Consider the following 26,193-nt stretch of genomic DNA (forward strand, 5'->3'; position numbering starts at 1 on the left):
CCCTTGAAAGGGGGTGAAGCCATGGAACCAAGTGGTCTAGCTCAGTGGATGTTACCCCCGTAGAGCCCAGCAAGCTAAAATCCACTGCCTTGAAATTCTCGCTGCCAGCACAGTAGTCTGAAGTCAACCTGGAATGCTTGAGATTGGTGGGGACAGGGATGTCTACCATTACTGAGGCTTTAGTAGGTGGTTTTTCCCTTCACAGTGTAAAGAAAGCCACTGGGAAGTCACGGCAGCTCAGCAAAGCTGCTGTAGCCAGACTGCCTACCTAGATTTCTCCTCTTTGTTCAGAGCATCTCTGAAAGAATGGCAGCAGCCCCAGTTTGGGGGTTATAAATAAAACTTCCATCTCCCTGAAACAGAGCCCCTGGGGGAAAGTGTGGCTGTAGGCGCAGCTTCAGCAGACTTAAACCTTCCTGCCTGCTGGCTCTGAAGAGAGCTGCAGATTTCCAAAAGACTGCCTTCTCAAGTGGGTCCATGAAGCTCATGCCTCTTGACTGGGAGACTCCTCCTGGCAGGGATCAACAAACACATCATAGAGGAGTGCTCTGGCTGGCACCTGGCAGGTGCCCCTCTGGGATGAAGCTTTCAGAGGAAGGAACAGGCAGCAATCTTTGCTTTTCTGCATCCTCTGATAGTGACACACAGGCAAAAATGGTTGGAAGTAGACCTCCAGCAAAGTCCAGCACACCTGCAGCAGAAGGGCCTGATTGATAGAAGGAAAACTAACAACAGAAAGGCATAGTGTCAACATCTACTAAAAGGATTTCCTCTCTATATAGGAATATATATATATATATATAAAATATATTCAGGTTTTATTTATATATATATATATATATATACACATATATGTGTGTGTATATATATATATATATATATAGATAGATAGATATTCAAAGGTCACCAACATCAAAGAACAAAGGTACATAAATGAACAAAGATGAAAAAAGAAATCACAAAAAGGCTGAAAATTCCTAAAACAAGAACACCTCTTCTCCTCCAAAGGATCACAACTCCTCACCAGCAAGAAAACAAAAGTGAGTAGAGAATGAGTTTGAGGAATTGACAGAAGTAGGTTTCAGAAAGTGGGTAATAACAAACTCTTCCGAGCAAGAAAGAATGTTCTAACCCAATGCCAGGAGGCTAAGAACCTCAAAAAAAGGTCAGGGGAACTGCTAACTGTAATAACGAGTTGAAGGAAAAACATAAATAACACAATGGAGCTGAAAAACACAGCACAAAGACTGCATGAAGCATACACAAGTATCAACAGCCAAATCAATGAGGTGGAAGAAAGGATATCAAAGACTGAAGATCAATTTAATGGAATGAAGCATGAAGAAAAGTTTAGAGAAAAAGGAATAAAAAGGAACAAACAACGTCTCCAAGAAATATGAGACTATGTGAAAAGACTAAACCTACTTTGTTCATTTGTTTGTTAGTTTGTTTGAGATGGAGTCTTGCTCTATCGCCCAAGCTGGAGTGCAGGGGTGAGATCTCGGCTCACTGCAACCTGCTCCTTCTAGATTCAAGGGATTCTCCTACTTCAGCCTCCTGAGTAGCTGGGATTAAAGGCATGCATCATCATGCCGGTGTAAGTTTTGTAACTTTAGGAGAGACAGAGTTTCACTATATTGCCACAGCTGGTCTTTAATTCCTGGCCCCAAGTGATCTGCAGACCTCAGCCTCTCAAAGTGCTGAGATTAGAGTCATGAGCTACCATGCTCAGCCCAATTTCAACTTGTTGTATAAAATTTCTGTGACATCATCCACCTTCCCTTCACCCACAAAACGACTATTATTTAGAATTCCAATATATAATGCAAATAAAGCAACTGTCATGACCGACATATCTGCATTGGTATTAGTGTGTATTCATGGTCTGCTTGATTTTTTTATTGCTTTAAATAGGGGCCTTTGAAGAATCTCCAAGGAACATTTGTCCCAGAGACCCTGAGGAGGTGGCTACTCAGAATTAGATGATAGATTACATTGGGAAATTGAGGGCAAAAAGAGAACCTGGGATAGTTTCCAAATGTCTAGCTGAGGGGAACAAACAGTATGTGGCCTCTCTTCTAAGATGCCCTGATCCCAATCTGCAAAACCTGTGAGTACGTTAGGGTTCATGGCAAAGATAAATTAAAGTGGCTCATCAGTTGACCTTCAGATAGGAAGATTGCCCAGGATCATCCAGCTTGATCAATGCCATTAAAATGGCCTTAAATGTAGAAGATGAAAGCAAAAGAGGAAAGTCAGGGGGAAGTCACAGAAGAATGGAAAAACAATGTGATGTTGATGGCTTTGAAAACAGAGGATGGGGCTATAGCTAAGGAATACAGGAGGCCCGTAGAAGCTAGAAAGTGCAAGGAAACAAATTCTCCTCTAGAGCATCCAAGAGGAACACAGTCCTGTGCACACTTAGATTGTAGCCCAACAAGTACCTGTGTTGCACTCTTATGCTACAGAAGTGTAAGATGATACACTTATCTTCTATTAAATCACTAAATTTTTAATAATTTGTTACAGTGGCAGTAGGAAACTAACATAAGCCAAAGCCAGAAAAACCTGCAGATATGAGAGAAAAGGAAGGAAACTCCAGGAAGTGTCAGCAAATGAGTAGAAGGCACATTCTCTTAAGAGACTGGGGACAAAGGGAGTTCATCTGCCAGGGGCATGCATTTCAAAGCACTGTAGATAAGTTGTTGCATAGAGGCAATGAGGCATCAAGGTGAAGATATCTGCAGCAATATGGAAATGAGAGTGTGAGAAAGGGGTGGTTCCTCTCCACTGTGTATCCCCACCACTAATACAGAAATTGGTACTCAGCAAGTGTTCAATGCTTGCAGAATGGTACTGGAGGGTAGTGGCACGGCCTGCAGCATAGACAATATTGAAATGCAAGAATGACAGACATGGCAAGATTTCAGTGCTAAGTAGACTCAACAGTGCAAGGAGCCTTCTGAAACTTCCCATGCCGATGTCTCAGGGGTTTCAGAGGCTCCATGATGAAGTTTATGTTCAGATCGTCGACAGCAACTTTGTGAGAAGTTACTGGAGTTTTTTAAGTTACCTATGAGGAAATCCTGCATAACAAGAAACTGGGCTTGTTGGCTGAGAGAGAGCCAGGATCCTTATTTGTGATGGAAACAACAGCTGTCTCTGATAGGTAGGGCAACCTGGTCTTTGACAGGGAGAAGTCTAAAGAAATCAACTTGGTGATATGACGAGATCTCTCAATACCTTAAATTTAAGGAGTCTACATACACTAACTACTAATCAACATGAGCATGGGACCAGATGTCAGTGAGTCTAGAATCAAAAGGCTAAAAGGCCTCCAGTGAGTGGAAGTATGACACAAACACACACACACACACACACACACACACACACAAACACACATATATATATAATCAGGCTTTGAGGTTGATCGTAACTTAGTCTACCTCAGCAATTAAATCAATAACTTGAATGAAGACAACTTATCACATTCAAAAATAACACCAAGGGTTTATTTATTAGAATTCATTAGAAGGCAGAAGTTAGGATTCAAAATGATCTCTGTGGCTAAGGAAGTTGGGTGAAATTAACAAGATAGAAGTTAAGCGAATAGGAAAGAAAGCCCTGTACTTTGGATTAGAAATCAACTGTACAACCATAGGACAAGGGAAACCTAGATTAAGAAGAGTTCACCTACATCAAGTAAAGTGTTAACTTACTGCAAGCTCTGTAAGATGTAAAAGTCTGAGAGTTTGGTCAAAAAGCTAATGCAGTTCTAGCTGGTATTAAGAGCAAGATCGGGGAGAATGTTCATGCCCTCTTAGGGGAAGATAGTGAGTTCTGGGAATCATATCATCTTTGTGGAAGAAACTCATTTCTGGAAATCTATTGTAAATTAATCCATAACTCTGACCTGTGTGTGTTATAGGTGAGGGGAGGGCAAGACTTATGCTAGGGAAAGCTCTGGAAAGAAGACAAAAGCAACTGAAGGAACTGAGGATGTTTAAATGGTGCTGAGAGGAACTTTTTGGGGTGGAAGGGGAACAGGGTTTGGCATAGTACTATCTTTAAATACAATAAGCTGTCTAATGGAAAAGGTTGCCAAATGAGTTTCCTCTCATGAGTGAAATCTAATCAACTGGTATTGACTGCCATGAACTGGGGCTGAGAAATTTTCTGAGACTAAGTGTGGAAAGAAAAGGGGAAGAATGCTGTGTAGAAAAGAATGTAGGAAAGAATGCTGTGATCAATTATCCTTGTCTCCTATGGATTTCGGGATGTGCAGTGCCTACATGAGGCTGAACTCGACAGACTTATTCCAAACCATCACATAGGTCAAGCCCAGGGCTGCTCATTTGAAGTCACTGAAAACTACAATCTAATGGGTGGCTAGAACACCACCAGTGTCAGAGTGAGAGGATGCTTAATGAACTTGGAAGTCCCTGCCCTTAGTTTAATTTGCAGGAAAATGCACAATAAAACTCACGGACTCTCGTTCCAAACACATCCCTTTTTGTAGCTGGCCTCTGTAGAGACTCTATAGAAGAGCTTCTGGAAAAACTGTTCATTCCTGCCAACAGCAGTGTTTTCAGTCATCCCATAGACCTGGGGTCACTGATCTGTCATGGTACATGTCTATTGGAATAAGGAGGGGCAGTTTGAACACTGTTGATAGGTCTCTAATGTGACATTTTTCTATTAATATTATAAGCAATTATCTCACCTTTGGGAGAAGTTATGCTAGTTTTTGAAGAACATTTTATCTAATTGTATTCATATATTCAACCGTGTGATCAAAAGTGGGAGTGGGGTCTTCAGACACAATCTTTTTATTTGCTTGTTTGCTGTTCTTGCCCATGCTAGAGTGCAATGGCACGATCTCACTAACTGCAACCTGCGCTTTCCCAGATCAAGTGATTCTTCAGCTTCAGACTCCCAGAGAGCTTGGATTACAGATGTACGCCACCACACCTCGCTAATTTTTTGTGTTGTTAGTGAAAACCAGGTTTCACCATGTTAGCCAGGCTTGTCTGGAACTCCTGACCTCAGGTGATCCTTGAGCCTCGGCCTCCCAAAGTGCTGGGATTACAGGCATGAGCCACCATGCCTGGCAGATTATTATTACTTTTTATACAGTGGACTGGTGATACTACCTAACAACATTTAAAAGCTATCAACCTATTTTTAGAACACTGCTTTCATCATTTCATTATCCCATTCTAAAGCCTGGATGCGTCTCAACTACAGGAACATGTACTGGTATTCAAAGCAGACTCCCACATTGGGTCATGTCTTTTCTCAGCCCTATTGTTCCACCTCCACTAGAGTTTAGTCGTTTATTTTTTTTTTTCTTCCCGAAATCCACTTTGTCTGTATCCACTTCAGAGCTACTATTATTTCTCTTGTCTTGCCTGGAATGTTCTCCCTGATACTGCCCGCAACCCCTACCTATTTTTTAAAATCCAACTAAGTCTCTCCTCCTCAATTATTTCCACCAAAAACCTACAGGTTCTCCACTTCCTAAGAAGTCCTGTCACTCATACTGCCTCTTAAAGACTTTAAGTTTCTCACAGCCAGTCATGAAAATTCGTTTTACACTTCTTCATTGCTGTGTACAAAGCTGAAACTGATCAAATTTTATCCTCACAGGACTTAGATACCTTTTCAGGCTTATATTCCCAACATACAACTCTGGACTCAGGGTAGATTCCTTACTGACCCCAGAAGGTCCTGGATTTTTGTTTTTTTTTGTTTGTTTGTTTTTTATTACTTTATTTTATTACTTTTATTACTTTATTTATTACTTTATTACTTTTTATTACTTTACTTATTTATATATATACATATATATGAGTATATATATATATATATATATCTGAGCTCTTGCTCAATTATCTGGCTGTAACATGTTCATTATTGCTTCTGAGAGGGTTGGCTCCTTTTCTTTTTAATTACATGTAAGCATCATGAGGTCAGGCTCGCCTTTCCTCACAATACACAATGGTGGCTACTGAAAAACATTTAGCTCGTGGGTCTCGACCCTGAGCCATCTTGCTTCCAAGAGGTAATCCGGCAATGTCTGGGGACCCTTTTGGTTGTCTCGCTTGGAAGAGAAGATACTATTGACAAAATAGAGACCAAGGATACAGCTAAATCTACAAAGCACACGACAGCCTCCCAAAACAAAGAATCTGCTGGCTCCAAAAGGCAACAGTGGCTCCATTAAGAAACCCTGGGTCAATTGAATATTTGACTGTTAACCACCAAAGCAAAGACCCCAAGAGGGCAGAAACTTGCAGCTGGAAGTTCTCAGTGAATGGATGAGCCGGTCAGGGCGTGGTAGATCTGATTGGGCTACCCGAGGGAGGAGTGGAGATACAGCACCAACCTGCGCCGTCAGGCAGGGCCAGTGAAGTCCCACAGGGATCCAAAATGCGTGTTTCGACTCACTCCATCCTCTACCTGAAGCGACAGGCCAAGGAGGGAAAGGCAATCTCAGTCCCGCTGTGAAGACCGGCACCCCGCTGCTTCAGCCGAGTTCCCCGGGGGCAGATTTTTGGATACCCTGGATGTGCTCCCTCGAGATGTGGGTGGAGATTCTGGCCGGTGCTAGGCAACCAATGCATGTGCCATGTATCTTCAGACCAAGAAGACTGTACTAAGTAGGTCCCCAAGAGGAGCAGGATGCGATGTGACGGCTGTAATCTCACGTTGTTTTTCAGTCGTTCACCTCCCCTCTACCCCCGAAGTAATCTGTAACCATTTTGTCTTCTAATCCAACTTGCTCCCCATGTCTGTTGAGTCAAGATGAGCTGCGCAAAAAGCTACACCAAACGTTGATGAATGTGGGTGTACTGGGCACACTCAAACTATCGGATTTAGGTTTATCTGTTCCATAAGTTTTAGAAGTCTAACCTGTAATAGGTAGTTCACATTTATATTCATCCAATGTTTGGGTTTCAAAACTCTGCCCTGAAATATTACAGTCTCTTTGAAACCATTGAGAAAATGTTGCATTTGAGTCAACTTAAAGGAGAATGTTCAAATAATTAATTGAGCTGCCAATAAGATAGGAGCAGAAAGCATTTATATAATGAACACATTTTAGTAAGAATAGGCCTCTTTTATAAATCTGGCCTACAGTTTCCTAAACTAACAAGTGGGTTTGTAATGCGTTTTGATGTGGGACATTGGCGACATATAGAAAAAAACTAGTGTTCTGTTTTAATAGTCTAATCGGGAAATTAACACTTTCATCTTTAAACTATATTGATATGCCTGAATATTTCATTTGAGCAGCAAATATTTGTTAGTATACTTTATATTTGGATTAACAGCTAGGAATAGGATTAGCTCAATGTGTTTTCACTGCAATATGCATTTCATAAGCATATTTTACATTTAAAATGTGTAGATATATCCTGTGCATATATCCTTTTTAAATTTAAGTTATATGGTGTGAGCATTTCTCTGTTTCCTTAAAAGTTTCTTGAAATCCTCATTTTTAGTGGCAACAGTCTTATCTTTGGATATTTTTGTGACATACATAGCAGTCCCTTGTTGTTAAATATTTTGGTTATATTTTGCAACAGTCCACAGAGGTGCGATGAACTGGCAGAATTTTTTCCTATACTTCATATCCCAAGCATAAGCTGCTGAAATGGACTTCTAGGGAAGTGAAGTTAAGAGTCTGCAAATGGGTCTGGCTAATCACCAATTTCACTTGGAAGCTGAGGAAAGAAACATTTTTGTAGAACACACTGACCTTCTTGTGTCATGGGGTAAGACTTGTGTAGGGGAAGATTCCTAACTTCTGGCTATGGATCTAGAAACATTATGGAAATAAAAGGAAGTTTTCCAATGAATGTAACACATCTGTGTATATCTCTACTGAGACAATCCTACTGAAATTATTTTACCTTGTTTGACTTCCTTCCTTCCTTCTTTCATTTCTTCCTTCCTTTCTTCCTTTCTCCTTTCCTCCCTTTCTCCCTCCCTCCCTTAATTCCTTCTTCTATCCTTCATTCCTTCCTTCCTTCCTTAATTGTTTTCTTTTCTTTCTTTCTTCCTCCCTTGCAAGACACAAATTCAAAACCACCTAATTCATGAGTTGATGCACCCTGTATTGAATGAAGAATTGCACCCTCAGTCCATTTCAGTGCAAGGGAACTCCCTGTTACTAGGAACCCCTAACTCTTTAGTGGCTGATCACTAACAAAGATATGGCTATGAGTCTTCACTTTCTGTTTTCTTTCCAGAAATTTGTTAGCAAAAGAAAAGATAATGTATTTCCTTTTCTGTTTTTGAACTTTTTATTAACAGTTTTTTTTTCAGCTGACTGTAACATGCTGCATTATAGACAATTGCTTTTATACTAGGTCCACTTCTCGTTTCTCTTTGAATTTCCATTGTACCTGCACACAATACATTTGTTATGTAACAAGTGATTACTAAATTTGAAATTAATTTATTGGTATCACATTTAGTCTTTTGTAAAATTGCGATCTACAATCTCTAAATGTTTAAGAGCTCAAATTGATTTATCTATTTTCCATGTTGTTTGATAAGACTCTGCCAATCTGTTGAATGTCTGCTCTGAATTTGGCACTGTGATAGACACACAACAGATGTTTCGTGTGTTACAGATGAGGAACCAGACTGTGGAGAGTTGAATCAAATAACTTAAGTGATGTAATCCTTAAAAATCTTTAAAGTTTCCAAATAATAAAGTGACTGTCATTTTATTTTTTAGTACATTTCTAATTATTTTAACTATATTTCTTCACCATTATGGTTAAACATTTGTCCCAGTTTATTATTTTAAAGGTAGATGAAGCAAACTTTCCCTGTGAATGTGCGTGTGTGTGTGTGTGTGTGTAGACTGTTTTTTAATGCAGGTTTTAGTTCACGGCTAGGTTGATGGAGAAGTACAAAGAATTCCTATACACCCACTGCTCCTACACATGCACCGTCTTTCCCACTGTCAACATCGTTCATCAAAGTGGTACATTTGCTAGAATTGATAAACCTTCCGGGACAAGTCATTATTGCCAAAGTCTATAGTTTACATTAAATTTCACTCTTGGTGGTGTGTATATGCTTTTACTTTCTTTAGGTTGTCTATAGTTATCTAAGAGTTTCATATTCCAAAGTTTTAAGGACACAAGAAGCTTAGTATTATAATTATTTTATTTGATATGGAGTATTACTCTGTTGCTCATCCTGGAGTGCAGTGTCATGATTCCGGGCTGCAAACTTCACCTCCTGGGTTCCAGCGATTCTCCAGCCTCAGCGTCCAAAGTATCTGGGATTACAGGTGCTTGCCCAAGAACCTGGCTAATTTTTGTATTTCTAGTAGAGGCGGGGTTTCACTGTGTTGGCCAGGTTTGTCTCGAACTCCACATCTCAAGTGATCCATTTGCCTCAGCCTCCAAAATGCTGAGATTACATATGTGAGCCACAATGCGTAGCCTTAGTGCAGTATTTGAATTCAAATTTTAAATACGCTGAGTTTCTTCATACACAACCAAATTTTACTTATCGGCCTTATGAATGTATTTATTTACATATTTATTTTTTAGAAGTAGGGTCTCACTCTGTTACCAAGTCTGAAGGGCATTGGCATAATCTCAGCTTACTGAAACATCTGCCCCTCCTGGGTTCAAGCAATTATGCTAACTGCAACCTTTCAAGCAGCTGAGATTACTGGCACACACCACCACATTCTGCTGATTTTTTTTTTTTTTTATAGAGTCTGGGTTACTCTTGGTGGGCAGTGTTGTTTTCAATCCTGAGCTCATGTCATCTGCCCTCTTAGTCTGCCCAAGTGCTGTAATTACAACTATGAGACACTGTACCTTGTCTGGAATTCTTTTTTGATGTATCTTTCTCTAACTTTCTAATAATTATATACTCCTACTTATTGTGTACTTAGCAATTGTATAATTCTTACAATAGGAATTAATCCCACTCAAACAACTTAATGGTTTCTACTAACATAAAATACCAATGTAAAATATTTTCTTTAAAGGAAATTCAGTTGAAAACATATTCGTGTTCTTAGAGTAGACATAATTATTCATATATACTATAGCAGAAATATATATAAATACTTGCCCAAAATGTCTGTTTAACAGAATTTTAAGTGCACTGTAGTCATGATTGCAAGGACAGTGAAAATTTAGCTTATTTACATTTTTAAACACTACTTTTAAAAAATTGTAATTGAATAACATTTGATGTAAAACACTTAGAGATTAATTACATGATCAAGAAAGATATTTTATTATTTTAACTCAATGTTTTTGTAATTTATCTAACAGTGTAAGAAAGAGCTTGTATTTTGCTTTGTTAGCATAGTTGTAATCTTATTTTTTCTGAAGGAAGTTTCTTAATCTCTTATTCATAAATATATTATAATGTATCATTTAAACACTGCCATAAAACTATGTCTAATTAGTAACCTTTTATTTTCTTAAGGTATTTACTATGCAGGATTGATTGCACTCAATAAAATTCAGCCTACTTCCAGTTTCTAGAAATCACTGGTATGATTACTTAGTTTATATATTCTGCTTCGGTTTGTTAATTATAACTGAATAGCTTTATAAAGGTAAAATATTTTCTTTTAACAGGTCTCAGGATTTGATAAAGAAAATCAAAAATATAGGAGCCTACATATTTGTAAGCTATAGCAAGATTTTTCTATGTACTTTTCCTTATAAAATAATAAAGCTAATTTTGAGGGAGAACAGTAAGAAATTTAATTAGATTTAAATTACATGTTTTTCCTTGCTGACCATATCTTACTTTTTTAAACAATAGTTCACCTGTTCTGTAGGTCATTATTCCCATATTTTCATTTTTGTAATAACTTTCAGATAGTCAAATAAGAAAACTTCACACAGTATCAATGGCCCTACAGACACACTGAAAGATACTGTTTGTAAAAATATCTACTGTTGGGAATATTTCTAAAAAAAAAAAAAATCTTCAAAAAGCTGACTTTTAGGCCAAGTGTCTTTGTATACTAGGTATGCCTCTCAAGTACAATTGATAGAGTATTAAATGTGTTAATATGTCATTAAAGAAGAAAATATGTGTTTAGTAATGTGTAATATAACTTTTGTTATATATAAGCACCATCCACTGTAACTCTTTGTGATGGTGGAAATGTCTTTATCTATACTTTTTAATGTGGTAGCTGCTAGTCTCATGCGGCTATTGAGCAACTGAATGGTAGCTAGTGTAACTGAATAACTCAATTTTTAGTTTACATTTAATTAGCTACATGTGCTTAGTGACTACCAAAATGAACAACATGATTCTAAGGTATATAGGTAGTATCTATTGCTTAATTTTTACTTCAAAAGAAAAGGAGATATTACAGAACAATCTGTGGGCCAGGACAACTGCCTCATGCTTGTAATCTCAGGACTTTGGGAGGCAGAAGCAGGAGGATCACTGAAGGTCTGGAGTTAGAAATCAGCATGGTAAACACAGGGAAACCCTATCTCTACTAAAAATTCAAAAATTTGTGAGGCATGGTGGCAAGTGCCTTTTATCCCAGCTACTCTGGAGGCTGAGGCAAGATAATCACTTCAACCCAGGAGGGGAAGTTTGCAGTGAGCTCAGATCACATGACTGCACTCCAGCCTGGGTAACCTAGCTAGGTGCCATTTTACTCCCCACCAAGGAAAGAAAGAAGAAGAAGAAGAGAGAGAGAGAAAGGAAGGAAGGAAGGAAGGAAGGAGGAACTGTGGTAACACTTCTCACGCTGTGGCACCAAATTTGGGGGTCTGTCCCTTGCAGACCCCTGAACCCACAACGGATGAATAAAGTACACTGAAACATACATATTCTGCTTTGCCAGTCCAGCTGAAGCTGAGTGTCCGAGCCACTTACAGACTCCAGTAGAGTTTTGTGAACAGTGGCAACTGTGGCCCTGACCAGCAAATGAAACTCACACTTATCAGTAAAGATTAATTGACAAAGACTTGAGTCAACATCACTGGGGCAAAATTGACATTGTGGACTTCCCTAAGCACTTAAGCACCCATGGTACCTCAAAGGTTAGTCTTCAGACCACATGAGTAAACAAGCTAGCTAGATAACTTCCCCACATTCCTTTGTCAGTACTTTAATTTATTTAACTAAAGGTAAAGAAAGTCACTTTCAACCATATCTATTACTGAGGTTATGCAAACTCTCTGGCCTTCCAAGATGGTTTGTGGCTATTACTCTAACTATGTTTAATATTTTTTCCCACCAGACTGACTGAGCCCCCCAACATGAAAGAATCGATACATTTACTATATTACATTATCTTTAAAAATAGTTTTTCCATCTTTACAGAGTCTCTTTAAATGCATCTCCTTCAGAAAGATATCTGGGTGACAACCCTTACCAGCTTTACCTAGCATCCCAGTAAAATTTCTGGGAGTCAGAAAAATGATGAGTAGTGCTAGTCATACTAGTGCCAAAATTTGGATAGAACCTTTAGCTAACAATAAAATAACTTCTGGTAAATTAAAATTATTTTAAAGAGTGATGGCTTCTAATTAAACAACAGAAAACTTATAGGAAGATATATTGTATTTAACGGTTTTCTGCCCCCTGAGTCAGAGACCTGTGATCTTATCCTATTTTAGTATATCTACCCTCAGGGGATGCTAAGCTGTTGAATACTAACAGTACTTTCCTCCTAGATTCTAGTCACCCGTTCTTCCCAATCTTAATATTTCATTTGGCAGCCAAAGATACGCAGACAATGAAATGCACAAAATTTCGATGAAGAAAGAAAATTTGGACATTGACGCTTTGCTTTCTGAAAGTTAAAATTCTTATCTATAATTGGCAAAAGAATAGACACATACATCAATGGGAACAGACACAGAGAATCCAGAAATAGATTCACACAAATATTGTCAATTATTTTTTTTAACAATGGTGCAAAGGCAATTCAATAGAGGAAAGATAGTCTTTTGGATATGTGGCTCTGAAACAATTGAATATTCATGTGCATGAAAATGAACCATAGATCTAAATGTAAATTGCAAAACTATAAAATTTCCAAATAAAAACAAGAGAAAGTCTATGTGATCCTGAATTTCATGATGTGATATAACACCAAAAGCAAGATATATAAAAGAAAAATATAGATAAGTTAGACTTAATTGAAATTAAAACATCTCTGTGGAAGACACTGTTAAGAGAATGAAAAGACCCAGTGTCAAACCCATAAAGCTTTACATCACCAAGAATAAACATTAATGTTTGCCGTTGTTGGTCTGCTGATCCCTGGATAGAATGCAGACTTTGTCAAAACAATCTAACTGTAATGCCCTCACTGAAGAGGATAGGGATGGGGATAAGGTGCTGAGCTGACTAATGGTTTTAGTTTCAAGAAACCAAAAATTTCAAAAATAATTCATGCTTCTCGTTTAAAACAAAGTTTCAGATTATTCGGAAGGATATAAAGTGAAAGCAAACTAGCAATTTGTGCCCATGTCTAATCTGACTCTCCACTGATAATTAGAATTTTAATAATTTTGTTTCTTGGTTATTTTTGTAGAATTGTCTGAGTTTAAAACTCTATGTATTTCTAATTAAAACACATAATCAAATAAAATTATATTATAGATCATTTTGGCAATTTGCTTTTTCTATCAACCAATATATCTATCTGTAGCAGTATATTGAGACTAATTATTTTTAAAGTAAATATTTAACCCCCTATTAATGGAGATTTAGTTGTCTTATTGTATGCTTTTTTCCAATAGAGGCAACCAATATGCAGTGTGCACGCTGTGTGTGCTTATAAAAGTACAGCTGTGTGAATTCATAGAATTGGAATGAGTAGATTAAAAGACACTTGCATTTTGAATATATATAAGCACTGACACATTCCTCTCCCAAGTGAATGAGCACAGCTATACTTCCACTCCATTCCCAACACTAGCATTATCAAAAGTTTAATCTTAATGGTGTTATAGGGAAAATAATGGTTTCTTTGCTTTATTAATTTGCGTTTATGATTTTGTTCATGTTTACTCAACATCTGATAATCTTGCTTATCTTTGTTTGACATGTTATTTTTTCTGCAATCTGTCCATTTTTTTCCACATTTTTCCATTTTGTTTTCTTTTGTTTTAACTGATTTGTAAGAGCTCTTTAACGATATGACAATTTCATAACTTTAGTTCTGCTTATGCCTCCATATTATTGCAACTATTTTTTGAGTATATTATTTTTCTTTATTTTATGCCATATGTAAATTTTTAAATTTTATGTAGTGAGATTGATGAATATTTCTCCTTATTGCTTCCAGGTTTTGTATCATGCTTGGAAAGGACTTTTCGAAGATTTATTCTTAAAAGCTATTACCAGGCAAAGCTGCTCATTCTTGCGATCCCAGCCCAGGCAGGAGGATCACTTGAGGCCATGAGTTTGAGATCAGCCTGGGCAGGCAACACAGGAAGACCCTGTCTCTACAAAATAAATGACTAAATAAATAAATAAATAAATAAATTAGCTGGGTGTGGTGGATGTTGGTAAATGCCTGAGCGTTTTCAATATACAGAAAACTTGAAACAATTCTAGTCAACACTTACATACCTCTCACCTAAATTTCACTATTACATTTGTGTTATATATGCTTCATCATTTTTATCTGTCCATCTATTCATCTATCTTACTTTTTTTTTGTATTTCAAAGTAAATTGATGACACATATGCTTTCCCCTAAGTATACTCTTTACTTTTGAACCAGAAATCTGGCCTCTTACATACCTAAGCATACTTCTGTGTCCTAATTTTATGTGTTACTTTTTAATAGCTGACAACCTTCAGCTTATTAATGATCAATTGGCAGATGCTTATTCTCAGCATATAAAGTTTGAGTCTTTAGAAACAAAGCTAAATGAATATAAGAGGGAAATAGAAAACCAACTTCTGGCAGAAATGTGTCAAAAGGTAATCTGTATCTTGTTGCAGTTAACAAGAGTCATGTTCTTGTTTGTCACCTAAAGATTTAATCTTAGGTATGTTAAAAAATACTTGGAACTTTTAATAAAAAATGGAGTGCTTCAGTGTTGTGCATATCATTTTTTTCTGATGAGATTTGTTTATGACTTTGGATTGAGTTCTACAAATACAGTAAATGATATAAAACTATAGATTAAATAAATATAATACATTTGGACAGAGCATTAGTGTGGAGGCTAGCTGTAAAGGGAGAATCTGTTACTGTTCTTATAGTATAATGACTGGCGCTTTTATTTTTTGTAATAAATTTGCAATTGAATTCTTCATGGAAGTGATAAGAGTATGAGAAGGAATTAGCTATGTTCTGAAGTTATTTCGAGAAAGCTTGTCAAGCAGAATCTGAAGCCTTCATTCTTTGAGAAAAGAGTATCCTTGAAAGAAATCAAAAGCACCAAGAGGTGGTATTTAGAAAAATTTTTACTGGGTGGCTATTTTCTACAGCTGTTACTGGATTTACTCAAGATCCAGGAATGAGATGTTTCAATTGATGGAACAAGGCCCCTGAAGAGCAGTAGGGACTTTGGCCAAGAGTGCAAAAAATAAATAAATAAATAAAAAGAACGATGGACCTTGAGAAGGATACACAAATTTGTGCCCTTTGAGGCTGGTGGAGAGACAAGAATTGAAGAGGTGACCAGTCAAGTTGGAATTATGAGAAACATAGTTCCACTCACTCTAAAATTTTCTATAGCATTTCTGGAAATAGGGCTTGCTTCAGCTATAAAAAAGCTTCATCTTCTCAGGCAAATTAAGGAGATAGATTAAGGATTTCAGAAGCAACTTGGAGGTACAGAGTAGCTCATATGGATAAGGTAAGAACAGCTCTTTAAAGGAGAGTGCACTGATTACCTGTACTGATGGCCCAGTTGTAGTTTGGGTAACCTGGAATTGAGAGAGACAAAACCACATGTTTGTAGGTGAGTTTTCTGTTCTACCTCTGGGGAGGAATTTTAAGGGTCTCTTTCTGCTGCCCCTTTCAGTGAGGGTGGAAAGATGGAGATGCGCAGGAAGTGGAGCTTTGCAGAGCATAATTCATTTTCCTTGAGAAATGCAGCTTGTTCAGTTGGAGATTCTGTGTAGTAAAAGTAAGCAGAGAAGAGGGCAAGTGGCTGGTAACCTAGGGGGAAAGGGAGGTTTGAGCGGTAGTCTCAGTGATCAAGAACTAGATCTGGAGAGACTGGTAGGTGGAAGAATAAAGATCGTCCAGGAGTGCAGATTTGCAGAGTGAGGTTTCAGGTGGAGAAAGGAAATCAAAGGCAGTATGCTGCCATTGGATGGAGACATGAAAATGTGCAAGGGTAAAGATCCCTGGGGCGAAGGAGTCACCAGGGCCCCAAGGGTCATCCATGTGGCCATTTGATCTCATCACTGGGAAAATAACTGCAAAGGATTTGAAGAGGATGAGGAGTTACAGGGAGTTTATGTTGGCTTCTCCTTTAAGATATCTTATTCCTTTTCTAAGTGTGTGCCTTAGACGTGACAGTATTTACAGCAGTATTTCAAACATACATCTAAAACAGTTGCTGCTAGATGTTAAAAGTAGGAAAGATTCCCCCTAGTGCCCACTCTTCCTTGGAGCTTCTCAGTGAGACATAGCTGTTTAATGCTAAGGGCACCCACTCTAAAATTTTCTATAGCATTTCTGGAAATAGGGCTTTCTTCAGCTATAAAATTGAATGTTGGATGCATAGATCTTTGAGATGATTACATTGTGTTTAGACTAATAACTTCATCTTCAAGATAGATGACTGACTAGAATTCTGTTTATTCAAATGTGAGTATCTGAAGGCTTTGAGGAAGATTGTCATTCTCATAAAACCCAACTTGACTGTGTTTCCTCACCTGGAATATCAATCTCCTTCTCTCCTTGATAAAACCATAGTGTCATTCAAGGCCCAGCTTGGATGTCACTGTTGTGATGCCTTCTCTGACTCCCACTGAGCAACTCATTTATGTCTCATTCCTACATGCAGTCATAATTTACCTCAGTTATAAAATTATCCTATCTTAGTTTGATTGCTTCTCCCTGACTATACTGTGAGGTCTTCAGAGAGGAGGACTGTATCTGTCTACATCTTTATATCCGGTTACCAGTATGCTGCTTGATATATGATATGTATTTAGTAAATTTTTGCTCTGTGAAGACATAAGTGGAAGGTTGGCTCATTCATTTACAAGTTCATATGAGCTTGCTAACCTGAGTCACAATGACTCATGAACTAAAACACTCAGAAAGCACCACCACAAAAAATGATGGGGATTTTATTCTTTTGGAGTTTTATTTCTAAATGTATATTTTATTTATTTTTTTCCTTGAAAAACTTACCAAATTTTAGTTAAGGTGGCCAGGCATGGTGGCTCATGCCTGTAGTTTTAGCACTTTGAGGGGCTGAGATGGTGATCTCCTTTGAGCCCAGCGGTAGAAATGGTACCCAGCGGTACCAGCGGTGATCTCATTTGAACACCAGCCTGGGCAGCATGGCACAACACCATCCCTACAAAAAAATTAGCTGAACTTGGTGGTGCGTGTTTGTAGTCTCAGCTACCTAGAAGGCTGAGATAGGAGGATCCGTGTCTGGGAGGTAGAGGTTGCAGTTATCCGAGATCACAACACTGGACCCAAACCTGGGCAACAGAGCAGAATCCAGTCCCCCCAAAAAATTACACAAGGGATTGCAAGATGTTAATTAAGTAGCATAAATTACACAAGGGGTGTTAAAATATATGGAAATGTAGTTTAACAGAAATTGAGAGAGTAAATATTTATGCAGCTGGAATAGATAGTTGAGGAATACACTGAAGTGGATTTTTGTTTTGTTTTGTTTTGAGAAGTAGTTTTAATCTTTTGCCCAGGCTGGAGTGCAATGGCACTACTGTGGCCACTGCAACCTCTTCCTCCCAGTTTCAAGTGATTCTTCTGTTTCAGCCTCCCAAGTAGCTGGGATTAGAGGTGCCCACCACTGTACCCAGTTAATTTTTGGAATTTCCGTAGAGGTGTGGTTTCACGATATTGGCCAGGCTAGTCTCAAATTTTGACCTCAGGTGATCAGCCTGTTTTGGCCTCGCAAAGGGCTAGGATTACAGGAGTGAATCAGCATGCCCAGCTGAGTTGGAATAATTTGAAGGTAAAATTGTTATTCTCAATTTCTGTACATTGGTTTTTGGAATTTAGGAAGCACTATATTTATTTAAATTTGTTATGTTTTCATTAACTTGCTGCCTAAAACTTAATGCCTTTTGTTTTGAGACAGATCTTGCTCTGTCACCCAGTGGAGTGTGGTGGCATAATCTCGGCTCACTGCAAATTCCGCCTGTCAAGTTGAAGCAATTCCCTTCCTCAACCTCTTGAGTAGCTGGGATTACAGGCACCCACCACCATACCCAGCTAAGTTTTGTATTTTTAGTAGAGATGGGGTTTTACCATCTGGGCCAGGCTGATTTTAAACTCCTGATGTTGTGACCTACCTGCCTCAGCCTCCCAAAATGCCGAGATTACAAGCATGAGCCACCACAGCCAGCCAAAATTAATGCGTTTTACTGACTGAAAGAAGAAAATTCATGCTCAAAGCCTTCTTTTACTAAAAGATATGGATTTGCTAAGAGAAGGAAAAGCAGAGCTGAAACAGAGAGTTGAAGATTTTGGATTGTATGTATGCATGATTATTTTGGACATTCAGAATGAAGAGATTAAAAAGAATTACTAAATATATGTGCAAGTGTTCTAATGTTTATTGCCAGGTGGAATTCTTTTTTATAAAGGTGATATCACACAGCATTAGAAGTTACACATTAAGAGAAACAAACACTACGGCTGTGCTTTTGAAATATTGAACATTAAGATGACAGGCAGAATTAGATGCTATCACCAGGCTGCAGTAACATCAAACAGAAAATTTGGAGAAGCTGTTAATACTTGAACAGGTCATATGTTTTAAAATTAACTTCAGTCCTCCAGGTTTGATAGTTTTTTGTGTTTATGTATTAGACCTGGATTTCAAATATCTAGGCCTGCGGCTTTTACCAGCTCTGTGTGCAAAAAAAAGGAAGTATAGTGGTTTGACTTGACTTGTATTGGATGAAACTATTTCTCAATGCTATTCACTTTTTCTAAGTGCTCACAAATGTTTCATCCTTCATATATTACCTGGGATTGACAGCAAGCTCACTCGTCTATATTTTGCACAAGAAGCCTTCTTTTCCATTGGGAATGTGCTGTTAAATGACATCCATAGATACTTTAGGAATTTTAGCTCATTAAAGAATTAGTCTCCATTTTATTTAATGTTGTTTTCTCACTTCTATAGGTTTGATTTTTTTATTTCAGCTAGCTGTGTACCTTACTCTCATTTTGGCAATAATGAAAAGGTAAATTAATCGAGAGAGAGAAAAAAAAGAGAAACAACATTTGGGCAGAGAGAGCGTGTCACTTTTTTTACCCTCATTTACTCTACTTCTTTTCTATTCTTTCAGCATATGTACTAAATTCAATGTAGTTTACCTCTTCATGGCTTTCCAGATAACCAGCAGAGGGAGCTGATACCTGGAGCCTTCAGCTGTTCTTAGACTAGTCAGTGTTTTGCAGTGCTTCTCAGGATGGCTGGATCTCATCACTGTGAATCCACCTCCCTGGCTTGGGAATTGGTACAATTGGTGATTTGAAGTCTCACTATGAAGATCATTTTATTCTTAAGCACTTAAAAGCCCTGAATGACCCATCTATCTGTTGCCCTCTCTTTGGGAACTTGATGAGTATTCAATCAATTGTTGTTTGTTTGGTTTTTTTCTGTTTGTTTTCTTTGTAAGTTTTGTTGTTGGTGGTGGTGGTGGTGGTGTTGTTTTGGTTTTAAGAGACAGAGTCTTGCTATGTTGTCCAGGCTGGTCTGATACTCTTGGGCTCAAGTGATTCTCTTGCCTCAGCATTCTGCAAAGCTAGAATTATAGTTGAAGGCCACCAAACTTAGCTAAAGCTGATAGATTATTAAGCAAGAAAAACAAATATTGTACCTTAAATATCTATGAGATTATTAATTAAATTCCAGAGTTACAAACAGCATTATAAAAGATTCAGATACATAAGTACACTTTTTTTTCGAGATGGAGATTTGGTATTGTTGCTGAGTGCAATGGTGCAATCTCACTTCACTGCGAAATCTGCCTCCCGAGTTCAAGCGATTCTCCTTCCTCAGTCTCTTGAGTAGCTGGGATTATAGGCATGTGACAACGTGCCTGGCTAATTTTGTATTTTTAGTAAAGATGGGGTTTCACCCTGTTGTCCAGGCTGTTCTTGAACTCCTATCATTAGGTGATCCACCTGCCTTGGCCTCCCAAAGTGCTGGGATTACAGGCATGAGCCACACAGCTCCCAGCCCATAAGTGCAGTTTTATTACTTTGTAACTAATAGTATCATTCTTTCATCCCAGCATTGATTTGGACCATTTATCACCTTTAACTATTGTTTAAGTGTTAATTATCTTCTATGAGAAACCACTTCTTCCTTGAGACTCTCCCACTCCCCTCAGTAAGAGACCCTCCCACTCTTCTCACTCATATGTCACAGCCCCCTGCTTCTGCTAGTTTCAACACACTGTAACTAGGTCAGTTCATAAAATACACTGAGGACTTTTGGCTGTTTTCTTCTACTTCCCAGTAGTAACTGTCATGTAGCAGTTTTAGTTGGTTGAACTAAAAACATGTCATGTGATGTTTTTCCTAAATTTGTTAACTCAGCTTTTATAGTTTATTTACTTTATGTATTTTACTGATTTCAGAACCCAGAAACTCCAGGAAGAAAAACATAAAAGCATGACTGAGGATTTAGGAGATGGGAACAGAATACAAAGTGTCTTGAGGGGACCTATGACTGAAAGCTGAAGAACAAACTTCTTAAGTAATTGCTTGGCACATTTGTGGAAGTAATATGTTTAAATTTCTTTGGTAGAAACATAACAAAAGCTACGGAAGTAGTCTCTGATTAACATCTTATGCAAACTTTAGTGTTTGAAAAAATACATGTGTTTATCAATAGCCAATACTTTCCTGCATTTGAGTTAGGGTCGTTTTTAAAAGATAAGGTATAGAAAAGCACATCCTCTGTTGTTCTTACTCATGGCTTCTCAAACATGTATCGAGGGTTGTGATTTGCTTTAAATTTCACGCTATGTTGTGACTTGCTCAGGTTGCATAGTTGATAAGCTGTAAAGTTTGAATTATCATTGCTTTTCCTCTACCCCACTCATACTGCCACAAAGATGGGGATATCTAACAATGTATAAATTAAACTTAGTGGTCTGACTGTTTGTCAGTGAACATGTGCCTTGTATTCCTTGATGATTCTGCAAAGCCAGAATCAAAAGAAAAGAGCTAAAATTAACTATGTAATTGATAGGGAAAGGGAAACATGCACAAGTATGGTTACTTTGTCTTTTCTTTACTTTGACCTTGTGTATCAGTAAGTAATACCCCTGTGCTAAGACACTATGTTCATGTGGTAAATTTTCAGTGCATTCAAAAGCATCTTACACATAAAACATGCTCAGTTAATATTTGCTGTTAATGTGTCAGGAGGAAATGACTCAACTCAAGTGTTCTGGGCAATTTATTGGCCTCTTTTTATTGCCTTCCTCATAATTGATCATTGATACTCCATTACACAGAACTTGCAAAGGTTTCTTGAGGTTATTCTATAAACAAGTTATATTTTTTAAAAATAGAATAGTTTTTTTTATAGATTCTGAATTCCCAATATATTCTCAATATATTTTGATAAATCTGTAGTTGTCAAGAAGTTGGCAGCAGCTTATTGCCTCTGGTACATGTTACTACTAACCATGAGAAACTTTATTTTTTACATGTGAAAATGATGTATTTTACCCAATTTTTTTGTCGGTTTCTATGTTAAAATAGCTAACGAAGTTTCTGTAGTTACTGAATTTTTAGGAATACATGTATTAAAGTATGTTTGTTAATTTTATAGAGTTGTGGAGCTAGTGAACTATTTGGTATCATTGTGACAGCTTCCATGGCCTGCGTGGTGTCTTTCTGGCATTTGGAATTCTCGTATGACTTTGGCAAGAGTTGGAGTCTGGGGACTGGTCACAACAGGAGTGTTTCTTCATCCTTTTGGAATCAAAAGACAGCTTATAAAAGCAGGAAAAGAAGAGTAAAACTGTGAAAATGTGCCTTTGGGTATCGCTCATTCAGATATAATGCTCTTAGCACCTGCTTCCCCGGACTGTGCTTGGTCCCTGGGCACAAAATTCCTTACGTTTGTTTGGGCTGGGCAGATAGTACAGGTGGGCAGATAGTACAGGTGGGTTGAAAGTGGCTAATTATCATTTGGGATTGAGTCTGTTGTGTGCTGTGTAACTTTAATTTTCTTCCTCACTTTTCAGGTCAGTTGACACCAACTGGGAAGTGATGCTTTCAGTAACCTGATGACAACACAACCCTCCATTTTGTATGATTATGCTTTACAATATCAAGGCAGGATTTTACTGGACATTTTATGTTTGACATTCATGTCCCTGGCTTTACTACTGAGGGACTTTGATGTTCACACAATGTCGTGTTCAGTGCCCTCAGGTGCACTTGTACCATAGATAAGCTCATATATTGATGTTCATCTTTCTGGAAAGATAACTCAGAAACTTATATTTAATCATTCTGATTCTCAGGTATCAACTTGAACTAACGGATGACCGCATCATTAGAACTAATGGACTGATTGAAGATAAAAGGAAGAATAAAAGTAATGTTTGGATGGGGTAAGAAGCTGTAGTTTTCAGTTGTGATACAGGTTATTAGCTTCCCAGTTTGGGTCTGCTTTATATTCTAAAAAAAAAATACACTACACTTCATTGTCTCTTCAATAGTTCATTTTTTTTGTAATTTTAATTATGTAAAAATTTAAAAAAATTGTTTTCACTCACTTTTGAGAAAGAATTATCTTTAATATTTTATATAATCAGAAAGGCCAGTGATTTTTTTCTGTATATTTTATTAAACTTTATTTGAATATATTTTGATAAATCTGTAATTATCAAGAAGTTGGCAGCAACTTATTGCCTCTGATACCTATTACTTTTACCCTTGAGATACATTCTTTTTCACTTAGAAAAATTTTAACTTCTCTGTCTCCTGTGACATAGCTTCTTATTTTGTTGGCTTCTAATGTATTTCTTTATTTATAATATTTTTACTGTATATATAACCTCCTGAAATCTTGTATATATTGCCCTTGAGACTGGAAGGTGAGTGATTTCTCAGTCTTCAGATATTTTATATTTCAATATAATCCTAGGAAATTGCCTGTAATGAGAGGTGACGTTTTGGTGGACTTTTCAATTAGACTGTTGGGAGTATACCAAGGGTGGTTATTTGATGTTGTCCAGACACCCAGTGTGTGGCTTCCCCTTTTATTACTATCTTGTGGAGACTTACACTTCTTTTATACATTAGTACCATCATCTATGTAACAAATTATGCTTTGATAATACATCTACATAGATTCAAGTTAAATACAATGAAAATGACACAATAATACCTACAATACAGTAACTATATTATCTTTTGCAATATAGTAACAAATAGATCTTCAACTTCAAGGAAGTTAAAATCTCTCTGATTAGCATGTGTAGATTGTGGAATTTCAACACATAGATGACAGTTATAGCTTCACATCACCTGTTAGGTAACAGGGCTTATTTCTTACTCGCCTGTGAAAGTTTTGTCCCCTACACAGGCTATTTCACAATATAAAATAATGGTCATTAGGTCTGACATACTGGCCATAGATATTAAATAGCTTTGGTATTCACTAGGAAAACATTATGGTGTTTAAAGGGCTCTTTCTTTCAGGAAAACCTGTTTACTTGCAAGAGGAGAACACAGTTACTAATTCAAAAAGGAGGAACTCAATGAATCTGTAAATTTTATGTAAGAACTTGAGGTCATTGTTCAGCATATTTTTTGAAATAGATTTTAGACAATATATAAAATTCTAGTCATACATAATTTATCCAAAGTCTTCCTCTTGATGTTTAAACTGCCATTTCTATGGCGAAGAAGGGGATGACTAAAGTTAATTCAATAGTTCTTAACTTCAATCAACACCATATAGGAAAGTGTAGATAGTGCTTTGATTCTTAGAGTCCTTCTTGCATCCTATTTGTGCATCTAATTTCTTGTGTGCCTTTGGGCAGGTCCTTTGACTGCATATTCCTCAGCTGTAAACTGTAGGATATTTTCCGCACTATAGGGTTGTTGAGGGAATTCAGTGATCCTAGTTCATAGCAGGTGGCCAATATTATCATCGGTCTGTTACTACATCAACCTTTTTCTCTCTTTCCATCAGCAGCAGCTAAAAATGTCTGTCATTACAGTGTTATCTCACAGATTAAAACGAAATGCATTGCATTTATCACACCCCATTGGTTCCTTAGTTTTCTGTTTATTCTTGTGCTTGCTGTCTGAAGAAGAAGCTGGAACTTTAGGCACTTAAAACATTTTAAATATAAAGTTTATTTTGCAAGTTCAACTTACATGAGAACTTTGTAGGCCTTCATATGCAAATATGAGATATAGTATGCTAAGAAAAGAAAAGCACTACGCAAAATGTTATTTTTGTTTGTTCTTTGGTTTTTGAGACTCAGTCTCATTCTGTCATTCAGCCTAGAGTGCACTGGTGTGATCTCAGCTCACTGCAATCATCACCTCCCAGGCATAAGTAATTCTTGTGTCTTCACCTCCCAAAAAGCTGGGATTATAGCCATGCCCCACCACACCAAGCAAATGATGTATTTCTTTTTTTACTTTCTTTCTTTTTTATTTTTTAAGATGGAGTCTCAGTCTGTTACCCAAGCTTGAGTGTAATGATGTGAACTGGGCTCACTGCAACCACTGCCTTGGGGTTCAGATGATTCTCTTGCTTCAGCCTCCTGGGTAGTTGGTATTACAGACACCTGCTGCCATGCCCAACTAATATTTGTTGTTTTAGTAGAGATGGGGTTTCAACATGTTGGCTAGGCGGGTCTCAAATTTTTGACCTCAAGTGATCTACCCATCATGGTCTCACAGTCTGCTGAGATTACATGTCTGAGCTGCAGTAGTGCCCTGCTGTATTTTTAGTAGAGATGGGGTTTTTCCATGTTGTACATGGTGTTCTGTAACTTCTGAGTTCAAGCAATCCTCTCATCTTGGCTTCCCAAAGTGCTGGAGTTACAGGCGGGACCCACCATGCCTGGCCATTTTTACCTTACCTTTTCATATTTAAAACAAAGGTATATTGCTGTTATGAGTGATTGTTGTTAGGTACTTCGCTGCTTCTGAAAAATGGGGTGATAATCTTAGAAGGACCTGCTTCATGCGATGTGGTCCATAAAACTTCCTCTGCCCCAATTTTAGGGCAGAAGACAATTTCTGTTACTGCAGTTTGGCCATTTTTGCAGAGATTCAGGCATCTGTTTAGTGACCTTAGTTAAATTGTGACATTATGCCTAAAGGAGCCTGCAAGCTTTTACTTTTGCAGCACTATGAAGTCATCATTCAATTGTAAAATTTCCTTTTTAAATTTCAGGTTGACTTAATGTCTGTCAAAGCAGTCTTTAGCAATAACAAAACAAATATATGCTGAATGAAAATGTTCAAGAGATGAGTGACTATTTACTACTAAAAGAAGAAAAATTGGAAGAGAATAAAAATGAAAACATACATCTCTTAAACCATATGTCCACCCCCTAGGTTCAAGCAATTCTCCTGCCTTTGCCTCCCAAGTAGCTCAGACTACAGGAATGCACCACCCACACCCAGCAAATTTTTGTGTACTTAATAGAGACAGGGTTTCACCATATTGGCCAAGCTGGTCTCAATCTTTTGGCCAAAATGATCCACTAGCCTCGACCTCACAAATTGCCGGGATTACAAGTTCAATCCACTGTGCATGGCTTGCATGTTTTAGTGATTCATACTGCATCGGTATTATAAAACTATGCTTTGTCCTTGTAAGGGCAGGCTTAGATTGGGAAGATTTATAAAATTACAATTTCTGGATTAAACTCTGCTAACCTACCTCTAGGTGGTATCAAGACATTTTTTGCCCTCTACCTGCTGATTGGGTTTGGCCAGTGGGGACACCAGCCTACACATACAGT

At 37.7% G+C, this 26,193-nt stretch overlaps 1 pseudogene; it reads left to right on the top strand.

Annotated features, from left to right (window-relative positions):
• The first annotated feature begins 2,235 nt into the window (after window positions 1-2,235).
• LOC129053296 (centriole and centriolar satellite protein OFD1-like) lies at window positions 2,236-25,732 on the top strand (annotated as a pseudogene).
• The last annotated feature ends 461 nt before the right edge of the window (window positions 25,733-26,193 follow it).

The sequence above is a fragment of the Pongo abelii genome, chromosome Y (genome assembly GCF_028885655.2).
Source record: "Pongo abelii isolate AG06213 chromosome Y, NHGRI_mPonAbe1-v2.0_pri, whole genome shotgun sequence".
NCBI classification, from domain to species: domain Eukaryota; kingdom Metazoa; phylum Chordata; class Mammalia; order Primates; family Hominidae; genus Pongo; species Pongo abelii.